The following is a 12,141-nucleotide window of genomic DNA, read 5'->3' as shown; positions in this document are numbered from 1 at the left end:
TTTGCTCTATTCAAGCCCCTTCAATGCACTGGATACTGCTGCCTGTATTGCTGAGGGCAGATCTTCTTTACTAAGTCTATGATTCAAATGCTAATTTTTTCCAGAAACACTGTCAGAGACACACCAGAAATAATGTTTGCCAGCTCGCTGGGTATCCGTTAACATAGTCAAGTTGATACACAAAATTAAGCATCACAGTTAAAATTAAGATAAGCGTGTCAGTTAGCACTACTATTACGTAATTACTCCATATGTAGTCAACACATTGGTAAATAAATATATGTATATATAAAAGGAAAGGATGACACAAAATACATTGGCAAATATATACACAATATATTATTGTGTATATGTGTGTGTGTATATATATAAATATACAAAATATTAAACTAGTAAATATATATCATATACATATAAAAGGAAAGAATGACACAAAATTTTAATTTTTTGTATACTATAATTTCTTTAGAAAAGCAAAATAATTGCATAAATTACTAGAAATTATAACAGGTTCCCAATAAGGTAGCCACTTGCAAAATAAATTATTTTCCTTTACCAACAGTATCACATATAAAATAGATGTTCCATTCACAAAATCAATAAAAATAACATACCTATAAAGAAATTTTAAAAGTAATAGTTAATGTCCACATGAACATGATTATAAAACTTACTGAGGGACATTAAAAAAATTTTTAATGGGGGGCGCCTGGGTAGCGCAGTCGTTAGGCGTCTGCCTTCGGCTCAGGGCGTGATCCCGGCGTTGCGGGATCGAGTCCCACATCGGGCTCCTCGGCTGGGAGCCTGCTTCTTCCTCCCCCTCTCCCCTGCTGTGTCCCCTCTCTCGCTGGCTGTCTCTCTGTCACATAAATAAATAAAATCTTTAAAAAAAAAAAAAAAATTTTTAATGGGATATATATTACTGGATAGTAAATTTTTAAATATTTAAAAATTTCCTAAATTACTGTGAAAATTCAATGCATTACCAATGAAAGCAAATCTTTCTGTCTCTTTGGTCTCAAATCAAACATGAATAAAGCTAAGAAAATTCTTTGAAATATAAACAATGAGTGTGATCTGATCCTACAAAGCATTAAATTTTATTATAAAGTTAAAGTGATTAGAAACACTTGATATTGTTGTGGAAACAAACATATCAATGGCACAAAAGAAGGAATCTAAAAATAGATGCAAATATGCATGGGAAAATAATATATGTAAAAGTTGGCATCTCTACATAGTCTAGATCATTCATCAAGTAGTATTGAGCCAAAGAGCTTATAATCTGGGGAGGGGGAAGCCTGGAAAATAAACCTAGACAGCTCTTTACTTGCACCAAAATAAATTCCAAATGGACTTTAAAGTGTTATGCATGTAAAAAACGACAAACATTGTAAGAAATTATTTATAAATATCTTTCACCTTTGAGGTAGAGGAACTTTTCTAAACATGCTGCAAAATTCAAAAGGCATAAGGAAAAAATTTAATAAATTTTAAAACATAAAAATTAAAAAATATAAGGAAAAAAAGGAAAACCCTTAATAGAGTAGGAAGACAAAAATATGATAGACAAATGGGTAATAACTGCAATAGAGAGAAAAGTCCTATAAATCATAATGTAAGCAGAGATCAACATGAAAGAAAATTTATCAAAATTTCCCAAAATGACATTTCAAAGTCAAAATTATCCGATGACCTTAAAACATATAATTAGTTTCTTCACCTCAACAATGCAAAAAATTATGAATATAAACAGTGAAATACTATTACCATATGGCTGACAAATATTTTTAAATGATGAATAAGGCAAATTGGCAGTATTTACCAAAATTTCAGTTGTACATATTTTCGAATCCCTAATTTCAATTCTAAATATCTATTCTTCACAAATACACAAGTGGCAAAGATTTCTGTATGAGTTTGATATGGAGTAACTTTTGTAGTACGGAAAACCTGAGAATAGCATAAACATTGTTCTAAAGGGGAAGAATTCAATAAATTAGCATATGAACTACATAAAATACGAAGCCATCAAAAATTAAATAGATACGCATGATACATTTGCAGGTGAAAAAAAGGATACTGTAGAATAAAACATAGAATAAGATCCTATTTATGACTGACAAGTAACTTTTACATATTTTTAAATATTTTATTTATTTATTTGGAAGAGAGAGAGAAAGAGAACACATGGGTAGCGGAGGAGGTGGGGAGGAGCAGAGGGAGAGGGACAAGCCAACTGCATGCTGATCGCAGAGCTCCATGCAGGGAAAGCAGTATTTAAATTAAGAACACACGCCTACATTGAGATTTTTAGAAATGCACAGTGTGGAGGTCCCTTAAAAAGTTAAAAATTGAGCTACCCTATAATCCAGCAATTGCACTACTGTGTATTTACCCCAAAGATACAGACGGAGTGAAGAGAAGGGCCATATGCACCCCAATGTTCATAGCAGCATTGTCCACAATAGCTAAATCGTGGAAGGAGCGGAGATGGCCTTCAACAGATGACTGGATTAAGAAGATGTGGTCCATATGTACAATGGAATATTACTCAGCTATCAGAAAGAACGATTTCTCAACGTTTGCTGCAACATGGACGGCACTGGAGGAGATAATGCTAAGTGAAATAAGTCAAGCAGAGAAAGACAATTATCATATGGTTTCTCTCATCTATGGAACATAAGAACTAGGAAGATCGGTAGGAGAAGAAAGGGATAAAGAAAGGGGGGGTAATCAGAAGGGGGAATGAAGCATGAGAGACTATGGACTCTGAGAAACAAACTGAGGGCTTCAGAGGGGAGGGGGTGGGGGAATGGGATAGGCTGGTGATGCGTAGTAAGGAGCGCACGTATTGCATGGTGCACTGGGTGTTATACGCAACTAATGAACCATCGAACTTTACATCAAAAACCAGGGATGTACTGTACGGTGAATAACATAATAAAAATATTATTATGGGAAAAAAAAGAAATGCACAGAGATGATAGTAGTGGAGAGGGGAGTAAGATTGGTGTGTGAGCAGCAGGAAGGGGAAGGAAAAGAACAGTAGAGAGAACAGTAAAAATTGCCTTTGAATCTTATATATAGTTCTGTATTGCTAGGAGGGTTTTTGTTTGTTTTTTAAATTAGCAAATACTATTTGTATTATTTTTTTAAAGGAAAAGAAAAAAAGAAATTGTGCTAATGCTCATGTTTGTATAGGAGTGATAAAATAGGCATCCTCTTGACAATTTTGTTGGCAATGTAAATTATAGATTTTGGAAAGCATTTGGTAGCAGCCTCATAAGTCTAATTATATACATACATATTTCTCTCCCTAGATATATACTATATATTATATATAAACCCAAGTATGCTTAACTGTTTATGAGAGAATACGCACTGGAGAACTGTTTCTAATAGTCAAAATCTGGAAACAACCTAAATATTTTATCAATAACGAATTGGCTAAATGAATTATGACTTATTTATGTAAGGAATTATTATTAACAGTGCAATATTAAAAATATTGGTGCATATGGGGTGCCTGGGTGGCTCAGTAGGTTAAGCCTCCGACTCTTGATTTTGGCTCAGGTCTCAATCTCAGGGTTGTGAGATCCAGCCCTGTGTTGGGCTTCACACTAGGCATGGAACTTGTTAAGATTCTTAAGATTCTCTCTCTCCCTCTCCAAACCACCCCCCATATATATATACACACACAGACCATATGCATATATATATGCATATCTCCATGTATTGGCAGAGAAAGTGGTCCATGAATTAGTAAGCAAAACTAAGAGGTTGCAGGACAGGACCTAAAATTCTATCTAGTTTTATAAAGTAATAATATTTTTTTACATAATAAAGATATGAACTGTTAATGTATACCACATTGGTGTATACATGTATAAATCAGAAATAATATACATGAATCTGGTAACATATATATGTTGTATATTAATATACATATATAATCTTTGATATATTTTAAGGCTGAGCTTAAGGAAATTCTCTAAATTTCTGCTCTCCTATTGTTAAATCCTTTCAAAAAATTATTTAGTACTCTTAAAATTAGAAAAATAAGAATATATTATTGATAATTTCAAAACTACCTAAGTTTTTAGAAGTCCACACAATGTTTTAATATGAAGCATATCTGGGTGAAATTAAATATATGCTATCTTCTTTGCAAAAAGTCAAATGATACTTTAATATATGTAAGTACCTATTAATTTGCTGTCACTCTTATTAAAATATAAATACCCAAGAGCTCAAATATTGCCTAGTTGTACAAATCGCACCACTCATTCAGGTGATGTTAAAGGGTAAGAACACTTCCACATTATTTTCACAGAAATTAGCTTATCTCTGTGTAGACCTTCATACTACAAATATTTGCATCAATGCCCGTATCCTAAAATTGGTATTTTTCCCTCAGTCAGTAACATAAAAATTGCACTTAATGACAAGATTTTCCATCCTCATTTCTTGTGGTTGTACTTGAGAATTTTTTCTTTTGCAGAAGTCCGAATGTAGAAACAAATGAGCCACATCATTACTAACCAACCCACCTTCCACCTTATGCATTATGTGTCCATTCTTAAACAATTAGAGTTTATATTCTCTTGTGAAAAACTTGATTCCCATAAGGTATTATGACACTGACACTGAAATTCACAGAGATAATATTTAAAAAGAGTTAATTATGCTTTCAGAAGATTTTATCTTATTTCAGACTTGGGTCATACTTAAAATCTTTTATCAGTGTTAGTTTGTGAGTTAAGGAAAAAATTAAATATAAAAATTTAGTTTGGCAAGGTAAATTTCATTTATTTTTATTTTTTAGTAAGGTACATTTTAAATATAAGAAATCAAAGTAATATATGAACTGAATCTAATATATTCAAGTTAGGAAATATGTTAAATATCTAATTTATACTGGATTGAAAAGAGGCCATAAAAGCATGATAAACATGATTTTCTTAAACATATATTGAATAAAAGACTACCTTAATGATAACGTTAATGTTTTGGTTTAATTTGGACTTAATTTTGGAGGTTTTAGTTACCTATATAATATTTATGCATCTTACAAACTCTAAATAATTTCATTTTACATAAAGTCACAAGAAGGTAAAACTCTAAAAACTCAAAAACTCTAAAATTCAAGTTGATAAGAAAATAACACCAGGAAATAGATAGGTAGGTAGATACATACATACATATAGACAGACAGACACATACATACACGTATTCGTTGGAGGCTCTATGTTATAAAGTCAGAGGTTGCAAGGTAAAATATATAGATTACCATTCCTTACTACTGCATTATATATGTGTATACATATAATACATACATACACATAACACACACACATTTAATACTGCATCTCCTGGACTCTAGAAGCAGAATGCCACCCCACAATCACACTCGCCCACACTCACCCTGACTTAGCAGTTTAAAGGCTAGGCTACTTCATCCTTTAGGGCTGTTTTTTAATTTTGAATCATTTCCTCTAGCTTTCCATGGTAAAGTATATTTTTTAATATTTTATATAAAAAATACTGAATGGCCTTATTAGCTGCAAGCTATAAATGCCACAAAACAGATTTGGAAATTGGAACATACCCAACATAAATGGTTACCAACAGTGAATAGGAAGGCATACGAAACAGGGCCGTAAAGCCACCACACAATATGAGGAAAATCATTAAACGATCTGGAAAAGCATCAAGATGGCTGGCCTCTTTGTAGTTCCAGCACAAAGACTGAGACTTATTTCTAAATATTTTCCCTGGTGGGGAATAACAGCTTGAAAATAATCCCAGATGTATTCATTTGTGTAACCATTTGCTTCTTGTAGCATATAGGCATGGAAAAATTATTGAAGGCTTCAATTCTGGACTTGTATTTTTTAAATGTCAGGCTTTTGAAAAATAGCACCATTTTTCTTTAAAACCATTCATTTACCTGGAATGTTGGCCAGCAGGCCTATAATATGGACTTGGTTTTGTTAAGATTGAAAAAATGCCCAATGGCGAAAGAGGAATGGGCAATTTTAGTGGATATAACTAAATATGAACCCAAACTCAAATGAGCAAATGTCCAAGCAGACTAAAAAACAATGTTTTTATGCTTCTAAGCTAGCCAAGGATTTCTAGATCCTGTTAAACATAAATTTAGAGAAAGAAAGTAATCTAGAAGGTTTTCTTTAAAGATACTGGAAGCAAAGCATTGGAAATAAAGTTTAAGACAGTCAACTTTATACTTAGGCATTTTTGTTTCCCTTGAAAGTATCCTCTCATTTTGAGATTATTCTAGATATTGAGATAAGAAGTCCAAGAGCTAAATGTCATTTTTAAAAATGAATTTTCAAACACAGATAGATGAAACAATTCACAGTTCTTTGCCAATTGTTGGCCAATTCATTTAAACTCAACTTTTCAAAGTTCTAAAAATATATATAATTCTAAAATTTAAAAATATACCTTTAAAGTAGTGACGGTTTGACCTCAGTTCTGTAAATTTTCTGTTAAGTATTAATTCTGCTTTCTACATATGAGTATACATTACTTTTTAAGTAGAGTCTCTTATAAGTGTGCTGTGTATGCCTGTGTGAGTATGTATACAGAGAAAAAGAGAGTGAGATTATAATTCAGTGGCCTTTTCTTCACTTGACCAGATTTTGTTTTAAAAATCATTGGGGAATGTCTAACTTTTGTTGGTAGGCATTCCAGTGTTAAAATAAACAGTGGGTATTATCATTACTATTGTTATTAACTAGAGTGCTGTTCAGAATGGGAAGGGGTATGTTTGAACCGTCATCCATTTTACAAATATTTAATGAGCACCTATAGTATGCCAGCCACAGTTCAGCAACTAAGGTTTCAACAGTGGCAATGAAATCTCAGTACCTCACTCCTCTGGAATGCTTCTTCAGAAAACAGAAAATCATTTTCCGATTATCAAAGGAAAACAACTGAAGACAAGAAACAAGTAGGAGAGTATGTCTTCGGATTTCTACAGAAATCTATTTTATAAACATTGCATCGATCTCATAATTTATGTAAATGATTTGCCACCTGTGCATGTGTAACGGATATCCTATACCTTAGAAAAAATGTCTTTGACTCAAGTGATCTTTTGCTTGGAGACACACTCTAAGCGACATGATGATGACACCAGAAGGAATGGATTCGATTAATTTCAAGTGAAAATAAGGAACTCAATCTAAACTATGTAAAACTCACCTCACTCTGATTTATTGTTCTTTCAGACCATTGAAGCTGCAAATAAAATTTATGAGGGAAGAACAATAAATTAGGATTGGATAAAGGCATAATTTTTGGCCTCAAGTTGCTTGTACAGTTAGATTTTAGCACATAAAATTGGGAGCATAATACTAACAAGTTAATAAAATCAGCCAAGTGCTGACATGTAAAAACATTTTTTTTTTTTTTAACAATTGGTTGGTCCGATCAGTTAGCCTTGTTGACAACTTGAAATTTTGAAAACCTACAGTACTTATATCCGATGAACATTAAAAATGTAGAAAAGTTCATGGATGCATGCAACAGAAGTTCACTGGTCTTGGAATACATTTGGGGGGGGGTGGGGAAGTTGCCTTTAAAGTTAAAACTGTAAAATTACCACATAATAAAAGGCTGTGCTTTGAACACTAATTGCCCATTTATTTATTTATTTATTTTTAAAAAACCTCCTTTCCTATAATTACGGTGTGATGTATAAACTTTCTTTGGTTTTACTGAGGTGTGTTTTATATATTTGCAGTTCAATGGCTCTTTTCCATTTATTCTTGATTTTAATTTTACTAATATGCATTAGTATCAATCAGGCATCACGTCTACGAAGATCCCTACAGCGTTTTAATTGAGAGCAAATTGCCTTCAATAAATGGGGCCTCCTACTGGCCTAGAAAACTGGCCCACCCCAGTGGCTGGGCACAAATGCTCATTGAAGAGTTAAACCGAGGCACGATAGCCCACTTTGTCGGCTGCCTAGAGGGACGTTGTCAAGTCTGGGACCCTGCTGCTTTATTCCTATAACTGTGTTTTAGAAACACCTCACAAGTGGAATTGTGGTTGCCTCATCCAGAAAATGTGGAAAGGATTAATGTGGCATGTAAAACAAATCACTCCTGAGCTCAGCTGAGAAAGTGGGTATTAAAAGCACTCCAGTCAAAAGAGCTTTAGTGAGAGGGTCACGGTGATATACAGTCCGCATATGTTGGGCTGGTAATGCTGCAGGGTGTTTGGAAATGGTAATGGTCCATGGGTGTAAAGTCTTTCAAGACCTCTTAAAGACACATGTGTTTCTTGAGCGTGTTCTCCAAACAAGGACCTGTTATGGGTTAGATTCACTGAAGCTTTTAAACTTTATTGATTGGTTTGTGGGATTCCAGGTTCACTCACTGCTTAAAAAAAAAAAAATCTGTTGATAAACACAGGCAAGAATCCCACTTTAATCTTAACCTTATGAATCAATAAACAATGTGGGATGTTGCCTCCTCATCGATTACAGTGCACACTGTTTATTTTTATCATGGAAGTGCTTGCTAGTTTTCAGAGTTAATGGGCGATATATCTATGTTGTTCTTCTAAATCCAGGTGCTTTGTAGATTTATTTTGAGGGGGAAGAAAAGGGAAAGACCTGAAGATTTCTTGCTATTTGAAATATGAACCATAGCCTTAATAAAAACTTGTGGGTTTCAAGTTGAGAGAGAACAAATAAACCTGCTAAGTGTAATCTCATAAACTGGAACAATTTTCCTTGGTATTTCCAATTTAGGAAGGAATTCATTCGGATCTCACATTATAATGCAAATATATAATCATAGCCACAGTCTGATGAACTCTTAAAAGAAATGCAATCTACTAGTTTTCTACATGTGAGTAAATGGTTTCTGCCTATTCTTCTCTGTTTGGTTTATATTTGCACTTTTTTATGGGATGCTTCTATTTTTCTTTCCTGGAAGGTTATACCTCATCAATTTATTCATTTTTCTTAATAAACTACACCAAAGCATCATGCAAAATCTTTGAAAAGATGAAAGCACAGGCAGAGGTTGCAATAAATAAGGAGTGATGCATTTAAGTAGTTGTCAGCACGTGTACTCAAAACAAGCATGTGTTTTTAGGTAAGACCTGGGAAAACATCAAGACAGGTTAGCAGGAAGTACTAGTTAACTAACCTAAAAATCTCATCAGTAAAACTAAACAAATAAAAATATTATGTGAGACTGGAAAAAGTCAGGGTGCTTTTTGGATTTGGGTTCAGTGCTCCTGAGTTTGACCCCAACTTACAACCATGACTGTAAATATTTTTTCACCAACTTCAAGCATGACATTATTTGTTACCTTTACTTTACTGCAGGCCTGGTAAAAGTCAAGATCAATAATTTCTCAGGAACATTTCCACTCTACACTGAAATTACAACCAACCTGAGGGACACAGCAGATATAAAATTTCTTGCCATTTCTGTAAAACTCATAACGCATCACCATTGCTTTGTGTTTTAATTGAACTTCCCCTCTTAGGCCCATTCACATCATTGCTCTCTAACTAACACATTTGGCCAGGAGGAAGGTGGATAGCAAGAGTTCATGGTCATTGCATTGAGTATGAAATGGTTATGGATAGAAACAAGACAAAAACGTTCCAATATAATAGCAAGATGGTAATGACATGTGAAGGTGTCAATATCATTGTATTTTAGTAGGCAAGCATTGAATATTACTTTATAATTATATAACTTTATAATTTACTTTATGATATTATGACTATGGCTAGTTTATATTCAAAGAAACTTTGCCTTCCATGTGCGTGATTGTGGCTGAAAAAGACACACATAACTTTACAAAACGCTTTGCATATAGGAGTCACTTTTGTGCACGGATTGCTTGTATAGGCCTTTCGAGCTTCGAGTGCATTTATTCTATGTGAAAAGTCTTCATAATCCACAGGTAAGCATGAATCTGCAGTCATGTCCTCCCAATTTGTTATAATTACTGTTCCAGAGGCTTCCATGGCAATAAGGTATTTCTGCATTATATATAAATGGATGCAACTTTTATGCTTCCTATTGAAACCATCAGTTACAAATTTGAAACCATCAGTTACAAATTTGAAACAACTGAAAACTTACTATTCTAGGTTTAGAATTTTTCTGAATAAGTTAAACATCCAGAAAGTCAAAGTGCAATGCTTGTCCGTTCCATATTATTGCAAAAATAATTTCTGTTCATATCAGAATGATGACAGGAAACGGATGATCTTGATGACAACCTTTCTTCTGTTGTTAGGTGTGTTTGAGGCTGTATGTGCACATGACATTTTAACAGCTTTAAACTAAAAATCATTCTGGGCCTGAATGACAGATTCTGAGCTGTCTAACCAGCACTGAGCTGGGAACTCACTGACACTCGTCCCCTGTGCTCAGTGGTCCTGACTTTGAATGCTTCCTCAAACACACTAATTGGGGACCTGGACTATGTTGAGTTTGCAGGTTTCCACATCGCCCAGACAAACTGCTCATGAGGGCAGACTAACCCACACCAAGATGTGCTGCACACCTGTACAACAGATGACCAATTTTAAATGTGCAAAGAAAAACCTCCACAAAATAATATGATGTTTCCTTCACGTGGTGTACATACAATTCAGACAGCTAAGGGGCTAAAGCATGCCATTTAGCTGTAAGTTTTCATTGCTAAAGACATTTTATAGGGCTTAAATTTTATATAGTCCAGTATCAAGTAGTACTCCTAATTGCATGACTTCAAAGTAGACATGTGAGCCCTACTTTCATATTATTTTAGTGGTAAGCAGTCGCTGCCCTTCCAATTGTTCCTATGAGGTCCTATATTAACATTATTATTGGGGATTTTATTTAACTTCAATTTTAGTGAAAACTATGCCTCCTTTTTTGAATGGGAGTTTGAACACTGAGATTAAATTGATAGAGAAAATCAAGTCTGAATCGGTTTATAGCCCAGAGGTACATTGTGAATCCCATAAAGCATTGTTGCAGGAACCTGGTTAGTGTTCTGTACACCTGCTTAATGTTTTTTTCATCATCACAAATGTCAAAGTGCTCAGTAAGTCACTGGGGTTTGAATGACAGCCATGCGCTAAGCAAGCAGTTATGTTTTTTCACTACCAAATTGGACCATAAATGATGAAAAAGAGGTCAAAAAGGAAGTATGGAACCATACAAATTTGAAAGGGGAAACTGCTAATAGCCATAAACCCGGTGCAATCAAAGGCTTGGCAAGTCATTGCAAATTACCTGCTCCGTGAATTACTGATCACACTGCATTATGATATAGAACTTTCTAACTCCTTTCATCTGCAGTAACAGGGCTTCTAATAGCTCACAGATCAAAAGCAAAACACTGCCAGTGGAATTTTGATACAAATACACCAAGGTTGTACAAGCATAATGCATATGAATAAAATGTTAATATGCATCCAACATTGCATCTGGTCTGATTATTTAATATAGTATATGTATTTTACAAACCAAAGTCACTAACATAATATTTATAGAAAGAGATGGATGGTAAGATATGCTGAATTTAAAAGGAAGATGAAATTTTGCATGATACTTTCACTGGGTGTTAATGTAGGTTTAAGCAAGATCTTGGCAATCTTTTAGATGCAAGATGTCAAGTTCCTAAATCCTTTTCTTCTAGCTCAAGACTCAGACACATGGGAGTCAGGGGTACTCAAAGTTGCCCCTCCAAATATTTTTCCTATTAGGGAAAATATCTGTATCAATAAGTTTCTTTTGTAAAGATGCGAAATGCCCAGGAAGGGTGAAGTTTGTTGGTCATTTGGAAGCCACTTTAATCAGATTGCTTTCCTCCTGCCCGCTTGCTGGAGATCATGGGTACTGAATAAATGGACACTTTAATTCTAGATAAATAAATCCAGGCAAAAGAACAAACAAACAAAAACTTTAGATCCTAAGACATTTTATAGCAAGGATTTGGCTGAAGTACTGCTAAACTAGACTTTGCCCTGATGCACCTGGTGCCTGGGTGGTGGTAAAGGGATAGAAGCAGACAAGGTAGATAATTGCAAAAGAGAGATGCTCAGTTATACTTGGATCCTTTATACTTGATAATAACTGATAT

The sequence above is a fragment of the Ursus maritimus genome, unplaced genomic scaffold (genome assembly GCF_017311325.1).
Source record: "Ursus maritimus isolate PB19 unplaced genomic scaffold, ASM1731132v1 scaffold_3, whole genome shotgun sequence".
NCBI classification, from domain to species: Eukaryota; Metazoa; Chordata; class Mammalia; order Carnivora; family Ursidae; genus Ursus; species Ursus maritimus.
Note: the sequence above shows the minus strand (reverse complement) of the source record.